Genomic DNA, 13,671 nt, shown 5'->3' with positions numbered 1-13,671 from the left:
AGAGAAGGAGCCAAGGAGATTTTAGGAATTTTAAATTGCAAGGTTAAGGAATGAAGATTACATAAAAAAGAATAACTATCCTCATTTTAAAGAATAGTCATTCATTTATGAATAGCTACTCTCTGAAGAAAATACAACCAAACAAACGAATACCTATTCCCCATGAAACTATTCCATTACAAGGTTTATTACAGTTTACCAAATGTACGACCGGTTTTGGGCTCTTCTGTTATTCAGAGAATACTCAAGCACAGCTAACCCTGCAATGAATTTATAGAGAATGGGTTCGAGAACTAGGCCGTAACGAGGAATGCAGCGGCCATGCATGGATGTTTGGGGGTGTAATAACTTAAACGTAAATTGGGAGGTACAATAATGCTCCTCGGACGAGCCTTATTCCATCTCTCTCTCTCTCTCTCTCTCTCTCTCTCTCTCTCTCTCTCTCTCTCTCTCTCTCTCTCTCTCTCTCTCTCTCTCTCTCTCTCTCTCTCTCTCTCTCTCTCTCTCTCTCTCTCTCTCTCAGAAAACAATATTACAATCCATGAGAGTTGGGGATATTTGCCATTTCTTTTTTGAATCATGAGCTTTTTCCTCTCAATCATTTTTGTTTTTAACATTTATGTAGATATTAATTTTGAACAAACAACACATGTATTAATTGTAAAATTATTTAATTTGTACTTCATAAAATGTTAAAGGTAGAGCCACAAAAATTGTAAATATAAATTTAAAAATGAAGGGTATTTTAGGAAATTTAATTTAACTGGGCTTTCACTTCAACATCTTTATTTTGTTGTCACCAAATAAATGAATAGTAATAATTATTCCATGACAACTTCTTTTATTTTTTGTAATACTTATTCTTATTCCTATGTAATCATCATTATAATGTACCAAACGTGCCCTTAAGGGTGAAGGCCCAAACAAATTTAGGATTTTTGTGTGTGTGTGTGTGGATTATCTGAACTCTTATTAACGGAAAAAACTAAGGAAAACATAAAAACAATCCGCTCTGCAAATACTAACAATAATAGCAACGAGGTTAGACTTATTAGCCAACTCATCAGAAGCACGGGCAACACCATTACAGTCTCTACTAATTCAACAAAATTTACAACTCAAAAAACTCTTATTTAATTCTAAATTATTTATAATTAAAGTAGAGATGGACCAATGCACTTGATTTCCCTTTGAACTCATAGGCTCTAGAAAGTCAATACAAAATTTTGCATCACCTTCCACAATAATTTGATCCAATTTTTTCTCAAGAGCAATTTAAAGAGCCCGTAGAATAGTTGCAACCTCAGTTTGTAAGGGAGGGCACAACTCATGAAGTATAGCCTATACCTGAATGACTCATCCATTATCATCTCTAGCTACTATAGCCAAAGTGGAAAACTCATGGGAGATTGCAGCATCTACGTTCAACTAAATCCAACCCACTATGGGGGGGCCCAGTGCTTCACGTCACCTTCCACTCTGAATGGCTTTTCACTTATCATTGCAGAAGCAAATTCTTAGAACCTATTTTCAATGTTTCTGGCAATAGCAATAATGTTAGCTTGGCCACAATTGTGTAGAATTTGATTTCTCAAGTTCCAAATAGCATTGAAAGTGAAGGCCATCTACAAGGACAGCTTGAGAATTTCTTTTTCGTTATGTTGTTATCCATATATCCCATGTTCTAAAGGTTCTGTCACCACTTTGATGATATCTTCACATAAATTTACTGGGAGCATTATTTGATTTTTAACAGTACCTGCTAGCAATCCATATTGCTCTAGCAACCGAGCATTTAAAGAATAGGTGAGTACATATCTCCATGGCACTTTCACACAAAGGTAAGAGATTATCATTAGACCCTAATCTTAACATCAAATTTTCTTTGGTTGGTAGTGATTTTGAACCAATTTTCCACAATAGCATCTTTACTCTCTCGACTGCTTTTATGCTCCAAATTTTAGAGAAATGTTTATTGTTACACATGCTAATTAATCATTCTACTGCCACCAAGATACGGTATGAGATCAAATTTTACTTATGCGAGAAAATCAGAAAACATAGGTTAAAAGGATTTTTAATTAGGTTATTGTAACTGTTTCTTCTATATAGTTTTTTTTTTTTTTTTTTTTTTTAAATGGGATTGGATATTTTTTATTGCCTTTTCTCATTTGGAAAAATTGTTCATTGAATTTCCATTTCTTTATTAGAGTGTCCATCTAGTAACATTTTTTAAACCACACCTTTTCAAATTACAACTTTCTTAGATATTACTACTTTTTATCTGGGTACAATTTTTTTCAAACAATCTCACTTTAAAAAAGCAGTAAAATAAGTAGATAATGTTGTATGGCCTTTGTCTACATCGCCATTCTTGTATAAACGCAAAAAATAGCCTATACTTGCATGAGCCTTTTAGCCTTAATGATAAATCCTGCTCATTCACTTGATTAAAATAATTTTCATAGTTAGTGATAGAGGGGACAAAATATACAAATTACATATATGGTTCATATTTCATAGGTTCAAGAATTTTAAAAATGTTTTTTTTTTTTTTTAGGAAAGCAAAAAAAAAAAAAGTTTAAAAATTTGATATTAAAAAAAAAATAATAAAGAAGAATTCAATATTAAAAAAGATTGCAATAGATGTTAGATTTTTTTTTTTTTTTAATGATATACAAATTTAATAGCGTAGTTATATTATTTTAATATAGTTTCATAAATATGAAAACCAACTAATTCAAGTCAATGATCAAGGTATCAGTGTATTTTGGGTATATTTTTTCAATTTTAACCATGTTTTCAAGGAAAATGGTAGACCAAGTGATTTATTTTCTCATATTACTCAAATTCAAAATATGTATATATGAATGTGACATTAAATTCTAATAATCCAAATTATAAAAAACCTTAAATTATAAAAAAAAGTTATAAATCAAAGTATGAAAATGTTAATGTCTAATAAAAACATTGAATTTTTTTTTTTAAAGTATAGACTTTGATAATTATGTTATCTTATACAATGACATAACTTAGTACAATATCCAATTATAATGACAATAAGAGTGTTAAAATTTATACGTGTTTTATATTTTAATTATAAGGTACATGTATTTTTTTTTCATAAAATAAGTGAAAGTTCTTTTCTTTTTGGAATAATATTGGCAACTTTATTATAATAAAATATAAAATTACAATTAATGTCTAAAAAAAAGAAGAAAGAAAGGAATGAAGGACATTTCTCCTTCCACACTACGATATCGCATTGAGAGGATTTTGAAAGAACCTGTATTCAAGAGCTTAGGAGCCTGTTTGGTAAGAGATTTTTAGTAATGTTGTTTAAGTGAGAAAGGAGGCACCGAATTCTTTAATTCAACCATTGCATAGAATTCTCTAATATCACCCAACACAGCCACAGATTTCAAGCAAACTCAGCAGCAATCCTAAACAACAACACCTTGGAGTGGCATTTCACCCTTCAAACTTCTCATATATCTATATATATTGAGTGTGAATTTTGAAAATCTAATTGTTTGATTGCATGTTCTTATTATATCCTTCATACCTTTAAAACTTCAAGAAAATCAAACATCAATTGCTATGTTATCAAACAAATATTAAAATTTCAAGTTTTTGTGATCTAAAATTGGGTATAAAAAATAAATTTACTAATCGAATAGTAAATAACATCCGATTTAAACGAAATTTGATATGATTGTTAGAAACATGAAATTAAATCGTTAGGATTTTCAAAATTCACACTAAAAAAAGAGATATCTGGAAAGTTTGAAGAGTTTCTCTCCAAATAAGTTTAAAGAGTTTCTCTCCAAACAAGTTTGGAGAGAAACTTTGTTCCTTGAAATCAACCCTAAAGCCTACAACATTTTATTCCAAATTGCAATGGGCAGGGTTCAATTTGTACCATTCTTTTTGTAGGTAACAACCATTATATATAATAATAATAATAATAATAATAATTGTAGGGTTAGGATTTGTGGCCCAAGCCCAAAACAATGAATTTGTAGAATATGGGTGAAAGAACTAGGTTGATTATGGGATCAACAACAACTAATCACAACCCTCAAGCACAAACCAACATGAATTTTCACGTAAAGAATGGATATCCGAAGGGCTATATTATTGATTATGTGGTAAATACAGATCTTAGGGTTACAGTCAAGCTCTCATTCTTTTTTCTCTTTCTTTCCTTTCGTTAGGAGCTTCTTTCCTTTATATAACCTCCTTTCTACTCATCTCCATCGTCCACTTGTACCTCATTCGTGAGTCTACTTGAGTATATGTCATGTCAAGCATCTCCTTTAGCTCTGTGTGAGTGGTGGTAGGTGAGGATACACTGTTCGGGGGTCTTCTCCACATAAATGCGGCCAGAAAAGTTGTTGTAGAGCATTAAATACGGTGGTAGCAGCTTTCCTTTTAGATATTTCTTCATCCTTATCGTCTCCAAGTGTATTTAGAGTTTATCTTGATCAGGAGGAGTCCTCGGAAGATCATCTTGACCTTTTATACGTTCAATTGATCCATACTATTCGCATCAGAGGACTATAACCTCTTCGGACAGAAGGTGACCTCTTCGGATTGTAATCACTTTTCTCTTTGGGGGTCCCTCTTCCAGATGGGCCTTACCCTTACTATCTTCTTCTTCTCGGACGCACAGTAATCCTCATATGGGCTCTCGGCTCACTATGTTAGATTGGGCCTTTTTCCCCCCACAATAATAATAATAATAATAATAATAATAATAATAATAATAATAATAATAATAATAATAATATGTCAATATGTATATATGATGTGGGAAAGTAGGTGAGATGGCCCTAAAGCTATATATGAGCAAATTATGTTAAAAATGGGGTTTCATGCCCGGTGGATTGAGATTATGATGAGATGTGTGCGCTCTGTTACTTATTCGGTGAAGATTAATGGGCAACCCTGTGGTTACATCACCCTAACTAGAGGCTTACGCCAAGGGGATCCTTTTTATCATTATCTATTTTTGATTTATGCAGAAGGTTTATTTGTGTTGTTAAGGGATTTAGTCAGTTAGGGCAAGTTGAAAGGCGTGGCAGCTTGTACAAGGGGGCCTTAGATATCACACCTATTTTTTGCTAATGACAGCTTGATCTTTTACTGTGACACTACAAAGGAGTGCTCCAACTCACTAGATGTCTTGGAAAAATATTGTTCGGGGGCCTTTTTCGATTGCCCAGCCACATGTGGTCTGTTGGAGGGATAACCTTACTAGGCCTGGGTTCTGTTTTGGGAGTTGCTTCCGGAATTCAACATTAGGCCACGTGGTCTAACGGCTACTGGCGTACTTTTAAGCCTACAAAGCCATTAAAGCAAAAATCTAAGAATCACTATAATGGTTAAATAAATATGTAATATGTATTTGATATAATAGCTTTGATTAATAGTTGTAATAGTAGTTGAAATAAAATCATTTATTTAGAGGTAAAGTAATCATGTACTCAATGATGTAAATTTAAAGATATGGAAGTAAAGTCACTTATCTTTATATGGTTTATAGCTTCAGCTGTATAGCATCAGTGAGCTGATAGGATTCCAGCAGAATGCCAGCAGTAGAAACTAGTTAAGCTTGTCCATCTTATCATGCATTTAAATGGGTTTAAGTATTGGTTAATAGTTGTAATAGTAGTTGGAATAAAGTAACATGTATTTAAATGTGAAGTAATAATGTATTCAATGAAGTATATTTAAAGCTATGGAAATGGTTTATAGCCCCAGCTGTACAGCTTCTATGAGTTGATAATATCCTAGTAGAGTGACCCCAGCGGTAAAGAGGCAGTTTGCCATGATAACTTCAAGATTAAAGGGAAAAAATGGGTGCAACTAGAGGGAGAGAGAGTATGTCCAGCTGTGTGTAGGGGCTGGTTAAGCTTACTCCTCTTATCATGCACTTAAATGAGTTTTCCTCTTGACAATGCTTTTTTAGTTGCTGTAAAGTTATGAATAGTGTTGTCTTCCATGAAAAGGCCTTTTGTATGGAGTACTTGTGCCTTATAAGAGAAGGGCTTTATGTAAGATGAATTTGTGCCTTCCATGAGAAGGGCTTTGATATGAGATCTTGGTGTCTTCTTGGAGAATGACTTTAGTAATAGAATTTCATGCCTTCCATGTGAAGGGCTTTTAATATGAGTATTTGATATCTCTTGAGAAGTGTGGAGATGGTAAAAGATATAGATATTTTGTGGGATGTAGTATTTGTAATATGTATGATATATGGAAGTATAAGAGATATGGAGGTTAAAGATAATAAAAATATGGGATTATAACTGTTGAAGAGGTTGTAGAGATTACTTTCCAAGAGGAAAGATTTTGTAAGAGAAGGGTATGGAGATGTGTTTAGGTATTTAGAGATAAGAGCAGTAAAATAGGTGTATTTTCTAAATATGGAGAGTGAGAAAATGAGTATAAGAGGGGTAATTGTGTTGTAGTGTGTTTAGCAATATTGCTGGGATTTACTGTTGGGATTTTTTGCTAGAGGATGTATGAGGATTTATGAAGGACATTTATGAGCTAAGAGCTAAATAGTTTAGTTCCTCATTTAGAAACTAAAAAACTCAGAAGTTCAGCACTTCATTAAGAGCTTAGGAAGATTATTAGAGGGAGAGAGAATAGAGAAGTTTTTCTTCCATCGGTGTCCTCCCTTTAGGTGTTGATCAAGGGTTCCCCTTTAGAGCTGAGTTTAAAGGGGTATTTTAGCAAAATAATCTTAGGCAAAATATGTTCTAAATTGCAATGAATCTTCAGAGAATTCATTCTAAAATTTGGCCAAAAATGGTATGTTTAGTTTTAAGGTATTCTTGTTGTTTCGGGTAAGAGTTGTTGGGGAAAGAGTAGCAGAAAAGGAAAATATTTTGGCAAGAGAAATATAGTTTCTCTAGTTGGTTTTGGTTTTAGCCAAATGTGAAAAAATTAGTAATGCTTAGGTTGCTGGGTCAGCTGTCACAGCTGTTTTGAAAATGCTGTCACAATTGTCATAAGACAGTTGTTGCTTGAGGCAGAAGCAGATGATGTCAGATTGGTGATTTTAGACTACTGGAGAGGTCATTTCATGGATTTGGTCGAAAAATGGTAAGATCTCTTTCAAGGATATCTTGCTATTTTAGGTATAGCAACTGGTTGCTGAAATTTTAGCATTAAATGACTAATGATATCACTTCCAGCCAGGTGTTAAGTGCTTAATATACTGCTGGGGTTCTTCTGGAAATATTTCCTTTTTTGGGTGTTTGTGTTTTTGGTCTAAAGTTCCATTACAACACATTTTTAATAAGTAATAGAAGGATTGATTGAAAGTTAATGAAGTTTTAGAGGTTTAGTTAAGGTCTCATTGTGTTGTGACATAATCTTGGTGAGCAAGAAGAGTATTTAAAGCTCTGCTCTGGCCGCTGGTAGAGAAATATATGGTTTGATTGTGACAGACAGCAGTTGGTTATTAGAGATATCATAAATATTTGGCATATAGTTGGAGGTTAAAGATAGCCAATCAAATTAGGCTATGTGTTTGAGTTAGATTTTAGCTGAAAGTAGTAATGAGATTTATGTAGAATAATATAATGAAATTTCTAAATTTGTATAGTAATAGCTGGGAATTGAATGAACAGTTATTTTCTTCGTAGTTAGATGGTTGGGGATATTGAGCATTTGTCACATGATTAATATTAAGTTTTAGGAAAAGAGTAATGGGGGATTTTATCATCTAAAGTGCTATGTGATAAGAGATGCTTACCATATATTAACACATGGACTTGTCAGAGTTCAGAGAGTTAGAAAAGACACATCAAATAACATGTTTCTTTTATCAACTTTAAATCGCTAGAGTTTTATTAAACATACCTCTTGGCCCTCCAAACCACGACTCCCAAAATTTCCCCAAAGAGACTTATGAGCTTGGATCATAAGTCGAAGATGAGATGACGTACCTTGGGTTTTGTTGTCATTTTTGTGTAAATATGGGCTCTTGTTGAAGAAGCCACTTGTAATGAGTGAAAGAGAGGTAATATGGGTCATGAGTTTTGATTCATTGCTTAAGCTCGATCCATATGTTGCTATTGATGATGTCATGAGGTTATGATCCCAATTGATGAAGAGGAAATGTAGATCATGAATCTGCCTCTTAATGTAAGGATCTTGTGGGTCATGTGAGCCCAATTCATGTAGTTGAATGAGACATGAGTTTATTTTGGGTTTTAAAGAGATTTACCCAAAAAATCAATAATATGTTGATGTGGCATGGGTTGCCAATGAAGTAATGCCATGTGGGTCGAAAAAAAAGTCCTCAACACATACGAAAGCGCCTTCGGCCAACAATTAAACCGTGATAAGACCTCCCTATATTTTAGTCACCATACTCCCTAACTTACACAAGATGAGATAAAGCATCGCTTTGGCACCGAGATTATCAAATAACATGAGAAGTACTTAGGTCTTCTATCTTTGGTAGGGAAGAATAAGCGAAACCCCTTCCACCAGTTGATTGAGAGATTGAACAATAAGTTGTCTAGTTGGAAAGAAAAATTGTTATCTAATGCGGGTAAGGAGATTTTAATTAAAACTGTTGCCTAGGCTGTGCCAACATATACTATAAGTGTCTTCAAGCTTCCTAATGCCTTGTGTGATGAGATGACAAGCTTGGTCTGTAGATTTTGGTGGGGTCAGGCTAATGAGAGAAATAAAATGGCTTAGTTGAGTTGGGATAAAATGTGTCTCCTTAAGGAGGAAGGGGGTTTGGGTTTTCGGGACCTAAAGACCTTTAATTTGGCACTTCTAGCAAAACAAGGTTGGCGATTATAGACTCGCACCACCTCATTAGTCCATAGGGATTTTAAAGCTAGGTACTTCTCCAATGACAATTTTCTTTCGACTAAAATGGGACATCATCCATCGTATGCATGGAGAAGCATAATGGCAGCACAAAATATTGTTTGACATGGACATCGTTGGCAAGTAGGGAATGGGCAAACAATTGATATTTGGCATGACAAGTGGTTGACCACCAGGGGCGGAGCCACATAGTGGCTTGGGGGGGCCGTGGCCCTTGAAATTTTTTTTTTTCCCATTAGCCTATGAAGAAAAAATAAATTGGCCCCCCCAACGTTAGACAGTCGACCAAGCTGAAGGGTCACGACAGCTGGAGCACTACAGGACAAAAATTGATAGTCTGACCTAGCAGTTAACTTGCAACTCATTCACTCGCGAGACAAAGTAGCCAAAATGCCATGTTTTGCAAAAAAATGACTTTTCACATTCCTCATGTACCCTACTATAAATACCCTTATGCCCATGAAATGTAAAGAGTTTTCAAAGCAAATTTTGAGAGAAAAACCCTAGAGAAAACCAAGATTGATTCATCCACAATTTTAGACATTTGATTCTCCAAATTCCTTTACTCTCTCTCTCTCTCATTGACACATTCTTGAGAGGCTCATTTGCCAAATCCTTATCTCAACGTACTCATATCAGTGAGGACGTATTTTGGTGCTTGGGAAGCAATTCGGAGATGACCAATTCATTTGGTTGATGCAATGGGCTTATTATAGGATCTGGGAAGCTAAAGAAGACACGGTTAAGCTTAATCCTGTTGGAGTAAGAAGCTTGGAGGGTTTAGGTGCATTAGGTAGATTAGGCTTGGAGGGTCTACTGCTATTCGTGTATCCCAACTTTATTATTTAGTGGATCATTTTACCGCTTGGAGGGTGGTGGAGAGATTTTTTGCCGAATTCTTCGATTTCCTCTTCGATAACACGTGTCAGTGTTATTTTTGTGTTTGCACCTCTCTAACCCTTACTCTTGCCTTTTAATTGTTGTTGTATTGTGATTAATTATGGTATAGAGTTGTTTATCTGTTTGGATTTTTTCTTGTACTTATTATTCCGCACATTTATTGTTTAAGTATATGCTTGAATTGGTTATATTTAAAATTGAGGGTCTAAAGACTCTAAACATTCATTAGTGTTTTGTACACTAAGTGAACTTTCAAAAATTTATCCACAACTCAAAAAAGATTGATTAAGATTTTTCGAGTAAAATGGACTTGAATTCTCATTAATTGGACTGAATATGCTCTACTTCACAGAGTGAGTAATGTCCGTTTTAAAATAAAAAATAAAAAATAAAAATTAAGTGTTACTAATTAAGAAATCAAATTGCTCTTAAGTCCTTCTAAAAAAAATTGCTCTTTAGTTATTGTCAAACTAGAGTGCCGATCTCATCAAAAAAAAAAAAAAAAAAAACTAGAGTGCCTAGGTCGAAGATATTACATATATATTATATACAAATACTATTAGTCATTTTTTTTCCTTTTTTTTTTTTTAGAAACTATTAGTCTTTTAATGTAAATGTTAGTTAAAATTGTTATAGAACGTGGTGAGATGTAGAGTTTGCCACTTGCCAACCTCTCTTCTACCCTTTTTGTTTTTTAAATGCTCTAACACCCTCCTTATACTTTAGAATTATTATCATCACACTCATAAACTTCTATTGGAGCCAATTTAGTACCTGAACTTCACACCTCAGCCAAATCACTACGTCCATTAGTCTCCAATTAATAAACTAATGTACAACTCACGTGTGAGGCACGAAGGGAAAAAAAAAAAAAAACACTAGCCAGGCCCAGATGAACCAATTGAGAGGAAAGAGAAACTTAGGACTCAGTTTTAAGAGAAAGAGAGGAAGAGGATCAAACGAAACCTGTTGTCCATGGTCTTGCCGAAGCTAATGTCCCTTCACTGATCGCACAGCTCGTGATTTCAACTTTGCAGTTCGTTCTGTCGTTCAACTGCACAAAATCACTGGGTTCAACTATATATATTGTTTAAATTGATAGTTTAAGGTTCTTTTAAATTACTGTTGTGGTGACAAATCTTTGTTTCTTTTGCGTTGAAGTGACTATTTGGACTTCAAATCATTGCAGCATCAAGGAGCTTCTTGTAGGTTATTATTTTAATATTGTTTGATTTGCTTCAGCAAACCATTCAAATTTGGGACCTTAATAAATTTAAACTTTTCAATGTTTTCATAATTCGGTGATATAATTTAAGCTTTTGAATGTCTTCTTGTGAAAAGGATTCCACTCTTCAGACTTTAAACCGTTTACGTTCAAAGTCCGATAGTCACAGAATGCCTTTCAACGGAAAAATTGATAAGATGTGCCCTTATTTGGCGAGACCAGAGACGGCGGCCTTTTTTTTTTAATCAGTTTATCTGGGCCTCACTTTCATTCAGCGATATAGTCATAAAATGCCTCTCTCAAAACTAGTTCGACCCCTTTCTCTTTCTCTCAATCGGTTCATCTGGGCCTGGCGCTTTTTTTTTTTTTTCCTTCGTGCCTCACGTGAGTTGAATGTTAGTTTCTTAAATGGAGACTAACAGATGTAGTGAGTTGGCTTAGATGTAAAGTCGGGACTAAATTGGTTGAAATAAAAGTTTATAAGGTGTTATGGCAATAACCTCAAAGTTCAAGGAGTGTCAGGACTTTTTCTCCAAAAAAAAATTACTAAATGACTATAAAAGAAGGATAACATTCATATTCTTTTGTAAGACTGTTACAACCATAGGCATCACTACCTAGAAGGACGAAACCATTATTTTAGCTTGGGTTTTATATATTGTGTTTATGCCTTGACCCCAAGTTATATATATATATATATATATACACATATACACATACAATTCTATCGATGATTTTTTTTTTTTTTTTGAGAAGGATACAATTCTATCGATTTTGATTAAAATGATAATCCATATTTAGGATAAAAATTTGGGATCATGTCCAGTGAACTAATATCAATTTCAATTTTTTCGAATTAATTAGTGCAACAATCTACGGTTACTCCAAGCAATAGACGAATAGTCATTGCCACATTAAATGTGCCAAAAGTTACGCCAATCATATAAATGCACAATATTAATTTAGCCAATAGCTAGAACATATAACTATAAAAGACAACACATCTCCAATGAGAGAGTACGTGCTTCATGAGACACATACATTGTTTTAACTCTCTAAGTTATTATATTAGCTATTTGTAGTCCTAATTTAAACATCGGAGATCTTTGGTGGGTGCAATACTGACACTTCCTCTAATCAGCTCTCTTACTTTTGCAGGTTCGTCGGAGCTTCCATCGCCATTTTTTTGAGAAGATCTTTCATCGACATCTTTGGATGAAGTACCTAACTGAGAGGTGAATTTTCACTCTAACAATTAGTGTTGCTAATTAAAATAGTTTCTAATGACTAAAACCCAATATAGCAATTTTGGTATCTNACCAATTCAAGCATATACTTAAACAATAAATGTGCGGAATAATAAGTACAAGAAAAAATCCAAACAGATAAACAACTCTATACCATAATTAATCACAATACAACAACAATTAAAAGGCAAGAGTAAGGGTTAGAGAGGTGCAAACACAAAAATAACACTGACACGTGTTATCGAAGAGGAAATCGAAGAATTCGGCAAAAAATCTCTCCACCACCCTCCAAGCGGTAAAATGATCCACTAAATAATAAAGTTGGGATACACGAATAGCAGTAGACCCTCCAAGCCTAATCTACCTAATGCACCTAAACCCTCCAAGCTTCTTACTCCAACAGGATTAAGCTTAACCGTGTCTTCTTTAGCTTCCCAGATCCTATAATAAGCCCATTGCATCAACCAAATGAATTGGTCATCTCCGAATTGCTTCCCAAGCACCAAAATACGTCCTCACTGATATGAGTACGTTGAGATAAGGATTTGGCAAATGAGCCTCTCAAGAATGTGTCAATGGAGAGAGAGAGAGAGTAAAGGAATTTGGAGAATCAAATGTCTAAAATTGTGGATGAATCAATCTTGGTTTTCTCTAGGGTTTTTCTCTCAAAATTTGCTTTGAAAACTCTTTACATTTCATGGGCATAAGGGTATTTATAGTAGGGTACATGAGGAATGTGAAAAGTCATTTTTTTTGCAAAACATGGCATTTTGGCTACTTTGTCTCGCGAGTGGAATGAGTTGCAAGTTAACTGCTAGGTCAGACTATCAATTTTTGTCCTGTAGTGCTCCAGCTGTCGTGACCCTTCAGCTTTTTGCATGCTTCACACGTGTGTCATTTTGGCGAGTTGCCAACCATGAGTCACTTGTGAGATCTAGTCGTGAGAAACCTCTTGAATGCTCACACACTTGAATTCTTCACATTCTTCTCACACATAACTCTTACATTATTCCCACCTAAATACAGGGTATCTAATTACAGAAATACAAGCAAATTTGGTACGGAATAAAGCTAATACATGATTAAATAAATTCAACCTTACAATTTTCATGAAAAAATCATACACAAGTATGTACTCAATTTCCTCAAAAAAAAAAAAAAAAAAGTATGTACTCAATACTAATATTTTCCTCTAAAGATTTTTAAGTCTTTTTTATTTTATTTGTATTTTATTTTAAAAATTTTCTTTCGCGCATGGGAGAGTAGAATATGGGCTAGAATGGAATTAAAAGGATTTTTGAAACTTTTTATTTTCATTCTCTTATTTTGGAATTTAAAAAGAGGAACTTAAGTCCATTTGTTTATCATTCCAAAATTTGGAGAAATTAGAGTGGTATATGTTTTAACGAATTCTTATTTGAAGTGTCCATAATT

The sequence above is a fragment of the Quercus suber genome, unplaced genomic scaffold (genome assembly GCF_002906115.3).
Source record: "Quercus suber isolate HL8 unplaced genomic scaffold, Cork oak 2.0 scaffold_16, whole genome shotgun sequence".
NCBI lineage: Eukaryota > Viridiplantae > Streptophyta > Magnoliopsida > Fagales > Fagaceae > Quercus > Quercus suber.
Note: the sequence above shows the minus strand (reverse complement) of the source record.